A 14,838-nucleotide genomic window follows, 5' to 3' on the forward strand; every position below is an offset into this window, starting at 1 on the left:
GGTTGTAATGGCATTTTAGCGAAATAATTTTTATCCCAAACATAATGTGCACAAATAAGGTATAGCTGTATTAACCATAAATGCAAACAGTTTTATGGGGTTCCCAGGAACTTGGGGGCCCCAGCAACCGTCTAGTATTGCCTAATGGTAAATCCCCCCGTGGAAATACTATAGCGATGCCACACCAGGCTTATTTATTAGTAATGTCAACTGACCACCTCTGAAACAAAGTGCTGCAAACTAAAAACTAGAGGTGGACAAATGCATAGGCGAGCAGCTGTGACGTGTGAACAACAACTAGCAACTTCCTCTTCACTTGCTGCCCATTGCAGTCGCCGCAACATTAAACTGGGGGTGCTATGAGGCATCCTGTGTTCCTAAACAAGATGCCTCTTTTTTTATGTACATAGATGCAAAGAAAAACAAAGGCATCCTCACTACTTTTAAATCTGCAAAATTGAACGATAAGATGGAAGATGGAATGGTCTGTTCTACTATTGAATTAACACAAAAACATTAAATTCATAATGAATTCACCAGTGACATCTGTTGAAGTATCAATAATAAATATTAATTAGCAGACCCAAATTATTTTTACTCATATTTGTTCTTGTATCGAGTATCCTAGATACTCCTAGATGAATCCTACAAATCATTCATTGAATATGAAAGCATAAATATGACCAATTAAGGACGTGTATGTATAATGGAAAGCTCTCTGTATGGTTGCACCAGATGACTTTCAGTATGCTGATAGCCCGCTGGTAGTACGGGGTGGAGTGAAGCCACCGGAGGCCATATTGGTACTCCCTAGCTAGACCGGTCGCCATGTAAAAACTATGTGCGCTACAGCATCGCACAATGATGATGTCCTCATTTATCTGGGGGATTTAAGACTTTTAAAATAAATAAAAAAATCATCACTTTAACACACAACTGGGGTTTCATAGAATAAGTTGATTACTGTAACTTACAGTTAAAACTAGGCACATCTCATTGCAGAGTCATTATGAAGTCAATAAATCATGTAATCTTACATATTTTACAAATCCATCACAATAAAAATAATCTGTAAATGGAGCATAATAATACAGATGTGCCAAACGTGCCAAATTGATGATGTACATGTAATAAACATGTACTGATGACATTGTTGTGGTAATTTCATATAATTTCAAGATCACACATCAAGACTGAATTACAAGTACATGTCTGCAAATATGAAAATACTATTGCATTAACATTTTTTCCATGCATGATGCCACATACTTTTATACTGCGTCTGTGCATTAGCCTTTAAAAATGCTTGAGTTGCTTTTTTTTTTTCCTCATTAATATAATGTGCAATATATTTCAGTATCCCCGTGACCGGACCCCAGATAAGCAGAAGAAGATGGATGGATAGATAGATATTTCAGCACGTGACTTTTTCCAGATGAAAAATACGACAAATACCATAAAAACGACATCCACTTAAGAATTACTACATTGCCATTTCAAAGTAAATTACTTTCCATTTACTAAAACTTTCCATTTTCTGGCGTTAGACAGTATGTCACTGGCTAAGTCACTCAATGCCTTTGAGTCAGTGCGAGATAGCCAGACTAATGTTACGCAGACAGACTATAGGATGGGATACTTCAGCATATACCGTATTTTCACGACTATAAGGCGCACTTAAACGTCTTTTTTTTCCCTCAAAATGTGCGGTGCGCCCTATGGTGCGGTGCGCCTTATGTGTGTTGTAACTGCGACTTTTGAGACCACCTCATTGAGGAGATGATGAAAGAGTGGCTGAATGTAAGGAGACCAGGTGTTTTTTTTCCACCCCTCACCATCGCTGTTAATATGTAACTCCATGCGTGCCCATCTCACAGCTGATGTGAAAAACATGGGGAAACAAATTAACGCTGCTCGACATCGGTGTGAACCGGACCCAGCAGGTGCAGCAGAAGCAGCGAGTTTACATGCAAAGTCAATGGTTGACGCGGGTATAGGCACAGCAAAAGGTCCCGCAGCGCGTTTTGGTGCAGCACGTCGGGAGCGTTTAAGCGCTGCTGCAGCTCAGATGGAAAAATTGAAGTTTTGCTGCTGGACGCGCCGCATCAACCAATCAGAGAAGCTGATCTGGGAGCTGCCAGCGAGACAGACAGCGCTCTGATGACATATGATATTAACGCAAATGGAAAAGGCTGGATGGATGCGTGGCTGAGGCAGGTGTATGTGAGAAGACTAGGTGGTTTTTTCCACGCATCACCATCGCTGCGTGCCCATCTCACAGCCGATGTGAAAAAAAGGTGAATCAAATGAACGCTGTGCTCGCCGTTATCCCGGGGGTCTGACAAAGGAGCTTCAACCGCTCGACATCGGTGTGAAGCAGCCGTTCGAAGTAAGGCTGCGAGCGGCGTGGGAGCGATGGATGACCGACGGAGACCACAGTTTCAGGATAAGAAGGCAGCGCCGGGCAGATTACGCCACAGTTTGCGGATGGATTGTAGATGCTTGGACTAAAGTGTCTGCTGGCTCTGTTGTTCAAGCTTTCGCAAAAGCCGGCATTATTTCTGAGGAGCTGCGCTGCACGGAAAGTGACTGACAGCGAAGAAGGGGAAACTGGCATGTCGGATTTAGCGCAGCTGTTTAATTCAGAAACAGAGGATGAGGACTTTGAGGGGTTTGATTAATACTTTGTAATAAATACATGAATAAAGCACAATCATACTCAGTTTTGCTCCCGCTGTATTTTTCTCCCTGAAAACTTAATTCAACAGCATCCCCGGCGCGTCTCCTCCTCTTCATCGCGGTGGCTGGCAGGTGTTTTTTCATCTAAATAATCTAAATCTTGCAGCTATATTTGCTGTGATCAGTGGGAATAAAGTAGTTTTAATATGTTTTTAAGTGAGAAAGTCCACCTGAAAACTTAATAATTGCAGTCAGTTCATCCAGATTATCTATTTCTGTCGGAGGCGCTCAGACCCCCACATACCAGCGGTGCGCTGACAGCAGAAATCTCTTCATCAGCAGCCTGTAGGCGGGGCAGCCTGGGGTTCACCGCGGCTGCTGGCAGGTGTTTTTCATCTAAATAATTTTAGCTGCAGGCACCAGGATACCGGCAATAAAAGCGAACATATTCCGTCAGCAGGTTTCAGGATTTTAAGTTAATTTAGGAGTGACCACAGCGCTGTGTCATCTGCGATGTCTCTGTCTCACGGCCAGCTGCCAGGTTTGATTAATACTTTGTAATAAATACATGAATAAAGCACAGTCATACTCAGTTTTGCCCCCGCTGTATTTTTAAATACGCAGTAGAGGTATTTAAAGGTAGTAGAGGACTTGTACCTGTATATAAAAAACGCGCCCTATAGTCCGGTGCGCCTTATGTGTGTGTTAAATACAGAAATGGGACACATAACTGAGAGTGCGCCTTTTAGTCCAGTGCGCCTTATGGTCGTGAAAATACGGTATATGGATTTTCTTGGTAAGTACGTCCACTGACTGAAATTACATCAGAAAGTCTTCAAATGCTAGCAGCCAAATGCTACACACAGGCATTTTTATGGCGCATCTCAGTGGGAGTGGGGAGTACCAATATGGCAGCCGGTGGCTTCACTTTTTTCGGGCTATCAGCAATCCTGAGAATAAATAGAGATCAGTGGTCTCCAAGCATCACCTGCAGCCTTTATCATGAAACAGGATTACTGGCTTAGCCAGCTAACTTCAGGTTTAATTCCTGATCAATTAACATTAGCCAATAGTTCGGCTAACGTTAGCAATGCCACCCCGTTAAAGTTAACCCCAACGTCGATGTCCGCTCTGCCCCCCAATCTCCCTCGGACAAGATGCTGTCAGTGAAGAGGAAGGTGCCTCATCTTTACAGTTTATCTGATTGGTTTTGATGTGTTTTATTTTTATTTTAAGCTGGAATATGAACAAGGATGTGAAATTTACATTTACATTTTTTTATTTAATATAAAATAAATGTTTAAAATATAATGAATAATTTTTGTCTCATCTGTATTTTATATCCATGCATGCTTTCTGTGTGATCAGAAATAACAAACTGCTCCTGATCAAGTTATGTTCATTCTAAAGCAGCCACACTGTTGCGAATCAGCTGTTCAAAGAGACAGTTTACAAAAGAAACTACTGACTTTAAGAGAGAATATGTTTCATCCATGTGGATAGACTAGGAATAAGGAATAGTTCACTCACAATCCATAATCGTTTCTCACTAGTCTGTGTGCAAGCGTTTAGTAATTTCAGAATTATTACGTCACTGAGATCAAATCCCAGAAATTATATGATAAGTAAATACTGGATAAACCACAATAGAGCAGTCTTATGCGTCACTGTTTATGGGCTGCATTGAAAGAGTACAAGTATTCCCCCTCATCCAGGAACCACTACATTACTGGGAAAGGATTGGTGACAGCTTAAAAATGAGCAAGATGTGTGACTTGCTAGTTGTTCACATTACCCTCTGGAGTTAGGAGGACTTTGGAGCAGATAAAAAAAAAAAAAAGACACTAAAACATGATTTCATAAGGTTAGTTTGGACTTTTTAATTCAATAAGGTTTTGGCGACAATAAAGCCGGAAGCTGATGCCATCATTGAATCATAGTGTTTAGTCTGAGTGAAATCATATGGATTTCTGGGCTGTGGCAGAAAGCCGCAGGATAAATGGTAAAAATCTGCTCTGCTTTTGAAATGGTGAAAGTTTTCAAATGCAGCCCTAAATGTAGAGAAATGCCTCAATGTCTTTCCTACTTACATGAAACCTTATAGCATTTCTGCTTGTCTCATACTGACAGTTTGCTTCATAATCAATGATCCATTTTATTAACATTACAGCCTTCTCCTTAGAGTTTTTTAACCTGCTGATACAAAAGCACACACACCATAGGAAGAGGCACAAACAAGTTGAGGTACAAAAACAGATGGAGACCCAGCCAGCCAGGTGTGCCGTCTGTCTGCAGTTCATGACCTCATAAGGACTTAACACACAAAGCCAGATGTGTAACTTTACTGAGTTGGATGTCTGAGAATGTGAGGAGCTGGATAGTCATGTTTCTACATGCTGAGCAGATATGACATCAGAAAGTGCGCATAGCGTGTTAGACGAACAATCACAGGGAACTAAAACCACAACTTGGATTAAAACCCTCCAGCAAAATAAATTATATTAAATTCACTTCAGTTTATTTACATAGTGCCAGTTCAAAACACATTTCATCTCAAGGCACTTTAAAGTTCACCAGATCATACAGTCAAATTGATTTAAAGTCTTCTAAGGAAAACCAGTTGATTGCATCAACTCATTGACTTGAATGCAATCCCTCACACTAAACTATACAACAGAATTGCACTGATGAGTGCATCATCTCAACATCTCGATCTAAACCCCAGTTTGCTATAAAGAGAATCATTTCAGTACCAAGCTAGAAGGATTTATGCACCAAAGAATAAATCCTTAACTTTTATATGATTTTTACTCAATACAATGTGGTTTGTTCGTGTTTATAAGCCAAACATGTAATCAGCAAGAGGTAAAAACAGAGAAATCAATAAGTGAAGGCACCACGTCGTCCTGTACTGCCGACATCATGGTCACTGTGGATGCTGCTATCGAGTTAAATTGTAACCTCTGATTATTCTTAAGCCCAGGGGGTCTTGGGAGCAAATTGTGCCTGAAATATATATGTGAATTAAAGCAAGAACAACTCCCTAACTACAAATTGGAAATACAACTGTTTGTGTGTGTGACAGAAAAGCATTGGGTAATACTTTTCAGGTGGAAATACCATTTTAAATGTCATCATGTCTGATTAATAGGTGATTAAACAAAGAAATAAAATTGAAAAATAATTAGCCTTGCCAAAATGTTTTCCAAAATAAACACTGCAAAACCCCATTAAACCCCATTTGAAATTCAGGAAGAACCCTCAGAATGTATAGGTCCACATCTTGAACATAACTCAAGAAAATTTGGACGATATAAGTTGAAGCATGTTTGTTCCATAAAGGTTTAGGTCGGTAGTGTGCTAGGCAAAAATGTGATTTTGGCCCAATGCCAAATGCGCAAAAATTCATTATTTCCACACATAAAAAGGGGATCTGGTCAGACAAACATCCTGATTACCATTATTGGAGACCTTCTGCATAAGAAAAGGCCTCTGCTCCTAAGGTTTAGCTGTTGTTTCATTGAAATGCATCAATAATATCACCAAACTGAAAAGAAAATAAGAATAACAGAGCAAGCTTAAGCTTATGTAACACGTAATGTTATATCGCCTTAAATCGTCACACAATTACCTCCAACCCCTCCTTGGAAAGTTCTCAGCCTCTAGTTTCCAATGATGCCGGCCATTAGGGGGTGTGGCTAAAGATGAATACCTGCTGTTGCATTACTCCCGCAGGGCCACACATGTCAGGTAGAATTTTGAACAAGAACAGCAACGGATGAGATTTTTTTTAAATCAAACCACCTGAGTTCCCCCCCGCCTACAAAAGGAGCTAAAAGCTATTCCTTCTTCTATGTTTTTTGATCTTAATGAGACTTTTTGTTCAGGCAGGCTTTCAGACAGGACATAGTGTTTGCTGCTCGCCGCTTTCTATTAACTTCAAGTCTGTGCGCCTCTGTTGAGTTCAGCCAACTGAACTGATCACGGCGTGCACAAGAGCCCTCTTGCTTTTGCTGCCTGCATGGTGCATGCCTTTGAAAATAACACATTTTACAGTGCAGTCTGAAAACCCTTTAAGCAGAAATGTCAAACTCAAGTCCTCCAGGGCCGTATTCTGCAGCTTTAAGTAATCTGTCTGGTTCAACACATCTATCAAATGGCTTGATAACCTCAGCTACAGTAGTTACTACTATGATGAGACACAGGCCGTTTCTCAATTCACAAGAATGCGAATACGGACTTGTGTCCTCGCCAAGTATGTTCTTGAGAAGAATACAGGAAAGTATGAACTAGGGAAGAACGGGAGCAGGCAGGATATATATGGGTCAATTGGAACAGAAGCAAACTGGTGACGACGTTGCACGCTCTGCTCGTCTGGAGCTGCATTTCACCTCCTGTTATTAATAGTCTCCAGATCAGGGGTAACCAATTAAAAATCAGCGGGGTCAGATAAAAGAAAATCAACCAGTAAAGGTCCGGATACATTTTTAATTATGATCTGTTACTTTAAACAGAATTTAACACTGAAATAATAAGCAGGTTTAAATGTATCCATGTTAGTCCAAGTAGAGAACAACAATCTTTCAGTTTGATATATACACAATTTCCTGATTCACATATTTTATAAAACACCTTTTTTCCCCCACTTTCTTATGGCTTAATGAGAGCAGGGGGCTTTTGGCTGACCTGCAAGGCTTTGATCCTGGGTCTAAATGGAAACAAAGTCATTCTCAAGAACATATCATGGTGGTCATTCGTGAGCCTGGATCCAGATTTATTTTTGATTATGTTAATGGTGGGAAATCCTGCTTTACAGCAGCAGATTGAGCCAAACATACTCAAAATGTGCAGGGTCATCTTTAAGCACACCATTTCACTTTTCTTTCACCAGTTCACTGCAGTTCTTCTAGCAGTCCACACTTTCTCTGCTCTTTTTCTCATGGTCTTCTCCTTCTTCCCCATTGCCCGGCTTGCCACAGGTTTTCCTGCTGTGTCTAAAAGTAGCAGCAGCAGCAACCTAAACTGGCAGCTCATTGGCTAATTTGTATCACGTGCAGCCTGGTGCAGGACGCTACCAATGGCTTTACCATATTAACAGGAGAAGCAGTGCAAGTGACTTTTAGACACTGTCGAATAAGATGCGGTAATTTATAAATGTTTTAAATCAGGTTGGGTCCAAGTTAACCAGCAGGTGGGTCCGGATCCGGACCGCGGTCCGCTAATCAGTGACCTCTGCTCTAGATAATAATAAATTCTTACTTTTTCCATTTAGTGGGGGAATAATACGCAATAAAATCAGTAAATGGACCATATTATAGCCAGTTTCACACTGCACTATTTTGCATTGATCCGTTGCTGCTTGTTATGACGCGCCTGGCGGCTAACGTACCTGTCGATCGCGTGTAAACGTGATTCAAACGATCCTCTTGCAGTACATAAGTTGTTCCAGCCAGATGAACCATTTTGTGCATAAAAAATCATTTATTCCACAATGCACGGCCACAGGGATAACAACGACTCCGCCACAGCGGTCAAAAACTTGTATGCCCTTCCGGATTCAACACCTGTCAATTACCTGTCATCTCTTCATTTATATACTGGAGCCGACAGCCCCATCTAGTGATCACAAACAAAACAAACAAAAAAATAAATAAATAAAAAGAAACAAAAAATACACATATTTGGCTCCAATACACCGGCCCCTAATTGGCATAATAAACAAATATGCCAATTCTCAAACAATAATAATACAGGAGGCAATATGTGATACAAATGCAACATTCATTTAGACACCATACACCATGCAAAGTTTGGAAATTGGTCTCTCGATAATATTGGACTTAGTTTTCAATTTCACTGATCTCACGAAACCACGACTATCTGGAAACAATTCCAGAACCTTTCCAAGAGGCCAGGATCCTCGAGGCGCAGAAGGATCCATTATGACCACAATATCTCCAACAACGAGGTTTTTCCGCTTCTCGTTCCATTTCTGTCTTTCTTGAAGCAAAGGTAAGTATTCTCGAACCCATCTCTTCCAAACAGATCAGCCAGGTATTGTACCTGTCTCCACCTTCTTCTTCCATACTGATCTTGCGGCGTAAACATTCCAGGGGGAAGTGAAGGCTTTCCTCGGAGCAAGAGCAGATGATTTGGGGTAAGTGGCTCCAAATCATTTGGATCATCTGAGAGGGTTGTAATAGGGCGATCATTCAAGATGGCTTCTGCTTCACAGAACACTGTACTTAGCCCTTCGTCATCAAGAATTTGCTGACGCAGCACTGAGTTAAGTACCTTTCTCACCAGACGAATCATTCGCTCCCAAACACCACCAAAATGTGAAGCGGCAGGTGGATTAAAAATCCAATTTATTTCCACCTGTGCCAAAAAGGACTTTATTGTGTCCTGGTTTAGATTAACAAGAGCTTCTTTCAGTTCTCTCTCAGCACCAACAAAGTTTGTTCCGTTATCAGACCATAACTGTTTAACTTGTCCTCTTCTGCTGATAAATCTTCTCAATGCATTGATGCAAGAATCTGTATCAAGTGTAGCTGCAACCTCCAAATGGATGGCTCGACTTGCCAGGCAAGTAAACAACACACCATATCTCTTGCAACATGTTCTTCCTCTTTTAACTTCAAAAGGCCCAAAATAATCAATCCCTGTATTAAAAAATTGAGGATTGTCTGGGAGAATCCTTGCAACAGGCAAGTCAGCCATTTTTTGCATTAAAGGTCGACTGTTATATCGCCTGCAGATGCTGCACTCACCAATAACCTTTCTCACAGCAGAATTTCCCTTTGTAATCCAGAACCTTTTTCTTACAGCCGACAGTGTATGTGCCCGTCCTGCATGTCCAAGAACCTGATGAAAATGTCTGAGGATTAACTTGGAGATGTGTTGTTCTTTGGCCAGAATTATTGGATGTTTTTCTTCGTCTGGCATTGCACTTCTATGAAGCCGGCCTCCAACTCTTAAAACTTTATCTTCCAAAACAGGATCCAATACATAGATAGGGCTCATACGGCTCACTTTAGAGTTGTGTGACAAGGCTTCAATTTCATGTTGGAATTTCTGCTGCTGACAGTACAAAATGATGAAGATCTCTGCATTTTGAAGCTCTGCCAATGACAAACTTCGACCTTTTGAGTGATTAGTTGTGCTTTGGCGCCTTCTTGTGTTCATCTGATGCACAAACGCATTCTTGTCCATTAAAGGGTCCAGCTGTTTTCTCCTTCTACATTTCTCCTTTAAGACACACTTCAGCCTGAGGTACCAAGCCACTGCTCTTTTAAGTCTTCTCCAGTCAGAAAAATGTGAAATAAGCTGGTCAGTAGGTGCAGGAGTGTTGAGGCCAATGATGTTAACTGCAGCCTCCTTCTTAATCTCTTTGTCGCTGACATCTAATTCTACATCAATCACCCCTTTGGGCCACTTTTCTTCATCTTTCCACAAAAATTGTGGTCCATCCAGCCACGTCCTGGTTTTCAGGAAGTCTGAAACTTTCATTCCACGAGACACATAATCAGCAGAATTTTCTTTTGTACTGACATGATTCCACTGAGTAGGTTCAGAGAAATTTCTGATGGTTGCAATTCTATTAGCAACAAATGTGTGAAAGCGTCTGTCTTCATTATTAATGTATCTCAACACAGATGTGCTATCAGTCCAGAACATTGATTTATCCAGTTGCATATTCAGCTCTGCTTTGACCATGGCATCCACCTTCACAGCTAAGACAGCAGCTGACAGTTCAAGCCTGGGAATGGTGATAACCTTTAGTGGTGTTACTCTGGCCTTCCCCATAAGGAAAGCAACATGAATGATGTTTTCATAATTTATCATACGAATATACACAACAGTTCCATATCCAGTTTCACTAGCATCTGAAAAATTGTGCAATTGTGCATGCTTTATGGCTCCAAACCCCACAGGTTTTATGCAGCGGTCAACACTAAATGTGGATAGTAGCTCAAGCTCCTCCAGCCATTTTTTCCATTTGTGCAAAATATCTTGTGGGAGTGCATCATCCCAGCCACAGCTTCTTCTGCACAGTTCCTGCTGCATAAGTTTTGCCTGCAATGTTACTGGTGCCAGGAAACCCAAAGGGTCATATACAGAACTATTCACGGATAACATTCCCCGTCTGGTCAGGGCTTGCTGGTTCAGCTTCATCTTAAACTGGAAGGCATCAGTCTCCACACACCACTGCAGACCCAAAGCTCTTTCCATTGGAAGCTTATCGATATCCAGATCCAACATTTTCAGATCTTTAGCCCTCTGCTCTTCTGAGATGGCCTGCAGAACAACACGACTGTTGCTTATCCATTTTTCCAATGTGAAGCCTCCTTTTTCACACAGAGCAACAAGATCTTTTATCAAATGGATAGCTTCCTCTTCTGTGGCTGCACTTTTCAGGCAATCATCAACATAAAAGTTCTGTCTTACAGTTTCTATGACCTCTGGTGGAAATTCATTCTGATTGTCTTGGGCAGTTCTTCTTAAAGCAAAGGCTGCACAGCTGGGGGACGAGACAGCTCCAAATAGATGGACCTTCATTCTATAAGGCACTGGTTCCTGTGTAATGTCCCCATCTGGCCACCAGAGAAAGCGGAGAAAGTCTCGATCTCCTTCTGGCACCTGTACTTGATGAAACATAGCTTTAATGTCTCCCATTATGGCTATTGACTCTTCTCTAAACCTCAGAAGGACCCCCAACAGAGTGTTAGTGAGGTTGGGGCCTGGCAGCAACTCACTATTCAAGGACACTCCTTTAAACACCGCAGCACAGTCAAACACCACTCGTAAAGTTCTCTTTTTTGGATGGTAAACCCCATGGTGGGGAATGTACCAAATTCTTCCATTGTCACAATGCAAAAGATGCTCAGGTACACGTTCTGCATACCTGCATGAAATTATGTTGTTCATATACTCCACATACTCCTGGTGAAAGTTCTGATTGAACATGAATCTTTTCCTGAGACTTCGTATTCTTTGTTTGGCTACTGCAAAATTGTTTGGTAGACAGACATCCATTCTTTTAAATGGCAGGTTCAAGCAATATTTTCCATCCTGTATTGCTGCAGATGTTTCCATAATATTGAGAAACTTTTGGTCTTCTCTAGACATTTCTTGTTTATCAGTTGATCCTTCACAGAAATCATGATTGTACTGGCTCTTGAGCAGTTCCTCCAGCTTGTTCACTGAAATTCTGTTCACTGTTACAGATGGATCTTCTTGAACACCACTGCTATCCAAGGGCCCATTGACTACCCAGCCAAGTACAGTTCTGACAGCATATGGGCCATTATCTTTACTGTTAATGACTTCCCAAGGTTCTAATAACCTTGGAGCATTGGTACCAATCAACAGATCAACCTCAGAATTTATAGATGGCATTTTAATGCTTGACAAATATGGCCATTTTATTAAATCTTTTGATGTTATCATATCATTTTTGGTCACAGGCATTTGTCTCTGTGTGATAACTTCTGGCAGAGGGCAAAATGTATTGCTCTCAAGACCAGCCACCTCAAGATCACACAGAGAAAATGCTGGACTTATTTTAGATTGGCCCATTGTTCGAAGAAGCACTTGTGTTCGCTTTCCAGTGAGGTTCAATTGATGCATTAGCCTTTCAGAGCAAAATGTTCCAGTGCTACCTGGATCCAAGAAGGCATATGTTTGGATGGTGCATTGTCCTTTTATTGCTTTAACCTTTACAGGGAGCACTGACAGCATTCCACGATCCTTACCGGCCCCTGTATGGCCACAAGTTGCATTCACAATTGAGGAGGATTCCGATATTTCTGTTTCAGACTCAGGAGAACTTGTTTCTCTTCTTATATGTAGCACAGTTGGATGCCTTTCATTGCAAATTTCACAAGTTAATCGTGCTTCACAGTTCCTGCTGAGGTGGCCCCGCTGCAGACAGCCAAAACATAATCCTTTTCTTCTCAGCAGAAAAACTTTGTCCTTGTGAAGTTTTCTTTTAAATTGTTTGCATTCTTCTAGTGGGTGGGCTTCTGAACAACAAGCACAACAGCAATCACTTCCTCTAGTTGCAGCATGTTGCTGATCAACCTCTCCTGAAGCATTTACAGATGTCACAGTGCTAGCCACTACATTCCCCTTGGTCTTAATCCCAGGTTGCCGTTGACGACTAATGGATGATGTACTGAACCCGTAATCTTGTAATTCTCCAAAAAAAGGATCTGACAAAATCTTAACATGTCGTTCAATGAATGCAACCATATTACTAAATCCTGCCCGGTGTCCAGTTGTCTCCATTATATCATAGGCCTTATTTCTCCAATGCTCTCGTAACTTATATGGCAGCTTAGCAAGGATTGCTCTCATATTTACGGGCATGTCAAGCTCTTGCACATACTCCAGCTCTTCCATTACATTACAGCAGCCACGCAAAAACAAAGAATAACTCTGCAATGCCCTTATATCCTCAGTTCTTATTGTTGTCCAAGACAAAGCCTTGTTAATATATGCAGTTGCAACCTTGTAAGGGTTTCCAAAATGTTCTTGCAATAAAGTCTTTGCTACAGTATAGCCATAATCGGGATCCATATGCTGACAACTGCGCACCAGCTCATGAGGCTGACCTTTAGTAAACTGTTCGAGGTAGTACAAACAGTCAGCATTAGTTGTTTTGGTTTCAACTCCTTGTTCAAAGGCTTTAATAAAGGCTTTGTATTGTAAAGGATCACCATCAAAAACAGGAATGTCCCGTGGTGGGAGAGTCATACTCCGTTGCTGCTTTACTAAGGCTGCTGTGATTTCAGTTTGTCTGCTCATAATGGTAAGAAGTTCTTCAGGTAATTGTAAACTGTTAGATGGTTGGGTTGTACTCTTGTTATGTGGACTCCCAACAGGGTACTGTTTTGTTGCTGTGGTTCTCTTTGATCTTACATCCATATATTTATTTTCCTTTGATGCCAATTTTAGTTCATCTCTTTGTTTAATTTGGTTTACACCATCCTGTTGAGTTGTTGGATTTTCAATTTCATTTTTAGGAAGAAACTCTTTTACAGATGGGTCCAAACTTTGTTTCAATCCCTTTTCCTTTGTTTTCTTTTTATAGTATGAGCTCACTGAGTTTGAAGTTTGTGAGGAACACTCCAGCTTTTTATACATCTCCATCTGCAAGTCAGATTCAGCCAACTCAGTTTCCAGTGCAAGCATCTCTTTTCTTTTCCTCAATTTTTCCTCCTCTTCTTCAATAGCATGTCTTTCCTTTATAGCCTTCACACGGGCCAAAACTGAAGCCCTTTTGGCTGCTGCCTTTAACTTTACAGATGAAGTGATGCTGGAATTAACACTCCTTTGTGAATGTCCACTAACATTTGACACACTGTCAGTGGGATTTACACCATCGTCATCATCATTATCATCATTTTTGCTCATTTCAGTTTGAGAGAGCCACTTATTCACACTAGAAATACACTCATTATTAGAAATCATTTTTGCTTTAAACCATACTTCATGATTTTCTTTTTCATCATGTGGCAAAAAACCCAAAAAAGACTCATGCAAACATTTAGCATCATCACACAACTTAATCAACATATCAAGAGCACTTAAAACTTTTGTTCTTTCACCTTTAGACATTAAATCATGAATTTCATATCTTATATTACCCGTTTTGTTTAATTTTGATTTTCGTTCCTTTTGTAATGTTTCAAGTTTTTCAGCCAAGGCCTTTTCTGTTAATTTAACAGTACGTTTTTGAGTTTCCCCACCGGTAGCCATCTGTTCAATCTCAGTATTTTTGTCCATTTCCATAATGCAAGGGTCCACTTGGAAGAACGCGCGAACAACAACTAATAAATGAGCCTCGAACGCAAAGAGGTATGCCCAATTATTATTTAAACGACGCAGTTACCAATGCATTGGTTTTAATGTGTGCACACAAAACAAAAACAAAAAAAGAAGGCCATCAAGGTGTAGCGCTACACATACCTCGTTGGGCGCCTGTTGACATTCCGTGATCCAATCCACGACGACATTCAAAGGTCCAGGAACTCCATCCAGCGATCTGATCCTCCTCAATCTCTGACTGTCACCGCGTCCATATGATCCGTTGCTGCAGCGGCCGCAGCCTGATGCTTAAGCTCTTGTAGCAATAGTCCAAGTGACGAACACCAG

General features: G+C 41.0%; 1 protein-coding gene across 1 annotated transcript in view; it reads right to left on the reverse strand.

Annotated features, from left to right (window-relative positions):
* LOC119776007 (transcription factor IIIB 90 kDa subunit-like) overlaps positions 1–14,838 on the reverse strand; it is a 79,812-nt gene that overhangs the window by 55,397 nt on the left and 9,577 nt on the right. The gene's annotated exons all lie outside the window — the stretch shown is intronic.

This window comes from Cyprinodon tularosa, unplaced genomic scaffold (assembly GCF_016077235.1).
Source record: "Cyprinodon tularosa strain WSP-4 unplaced genomic scaffold, ASM1607723v1 ctg120, whole genome shotgun sequence".
Taxonomy (NCBI): domain Eukaryota; kingdom Metazoa; phylum Chordata; class Actinopteri; order Cyprinodontiformes; family Cyprinodontidae; genus Cyprinodon; species Cyprinodon tularosa.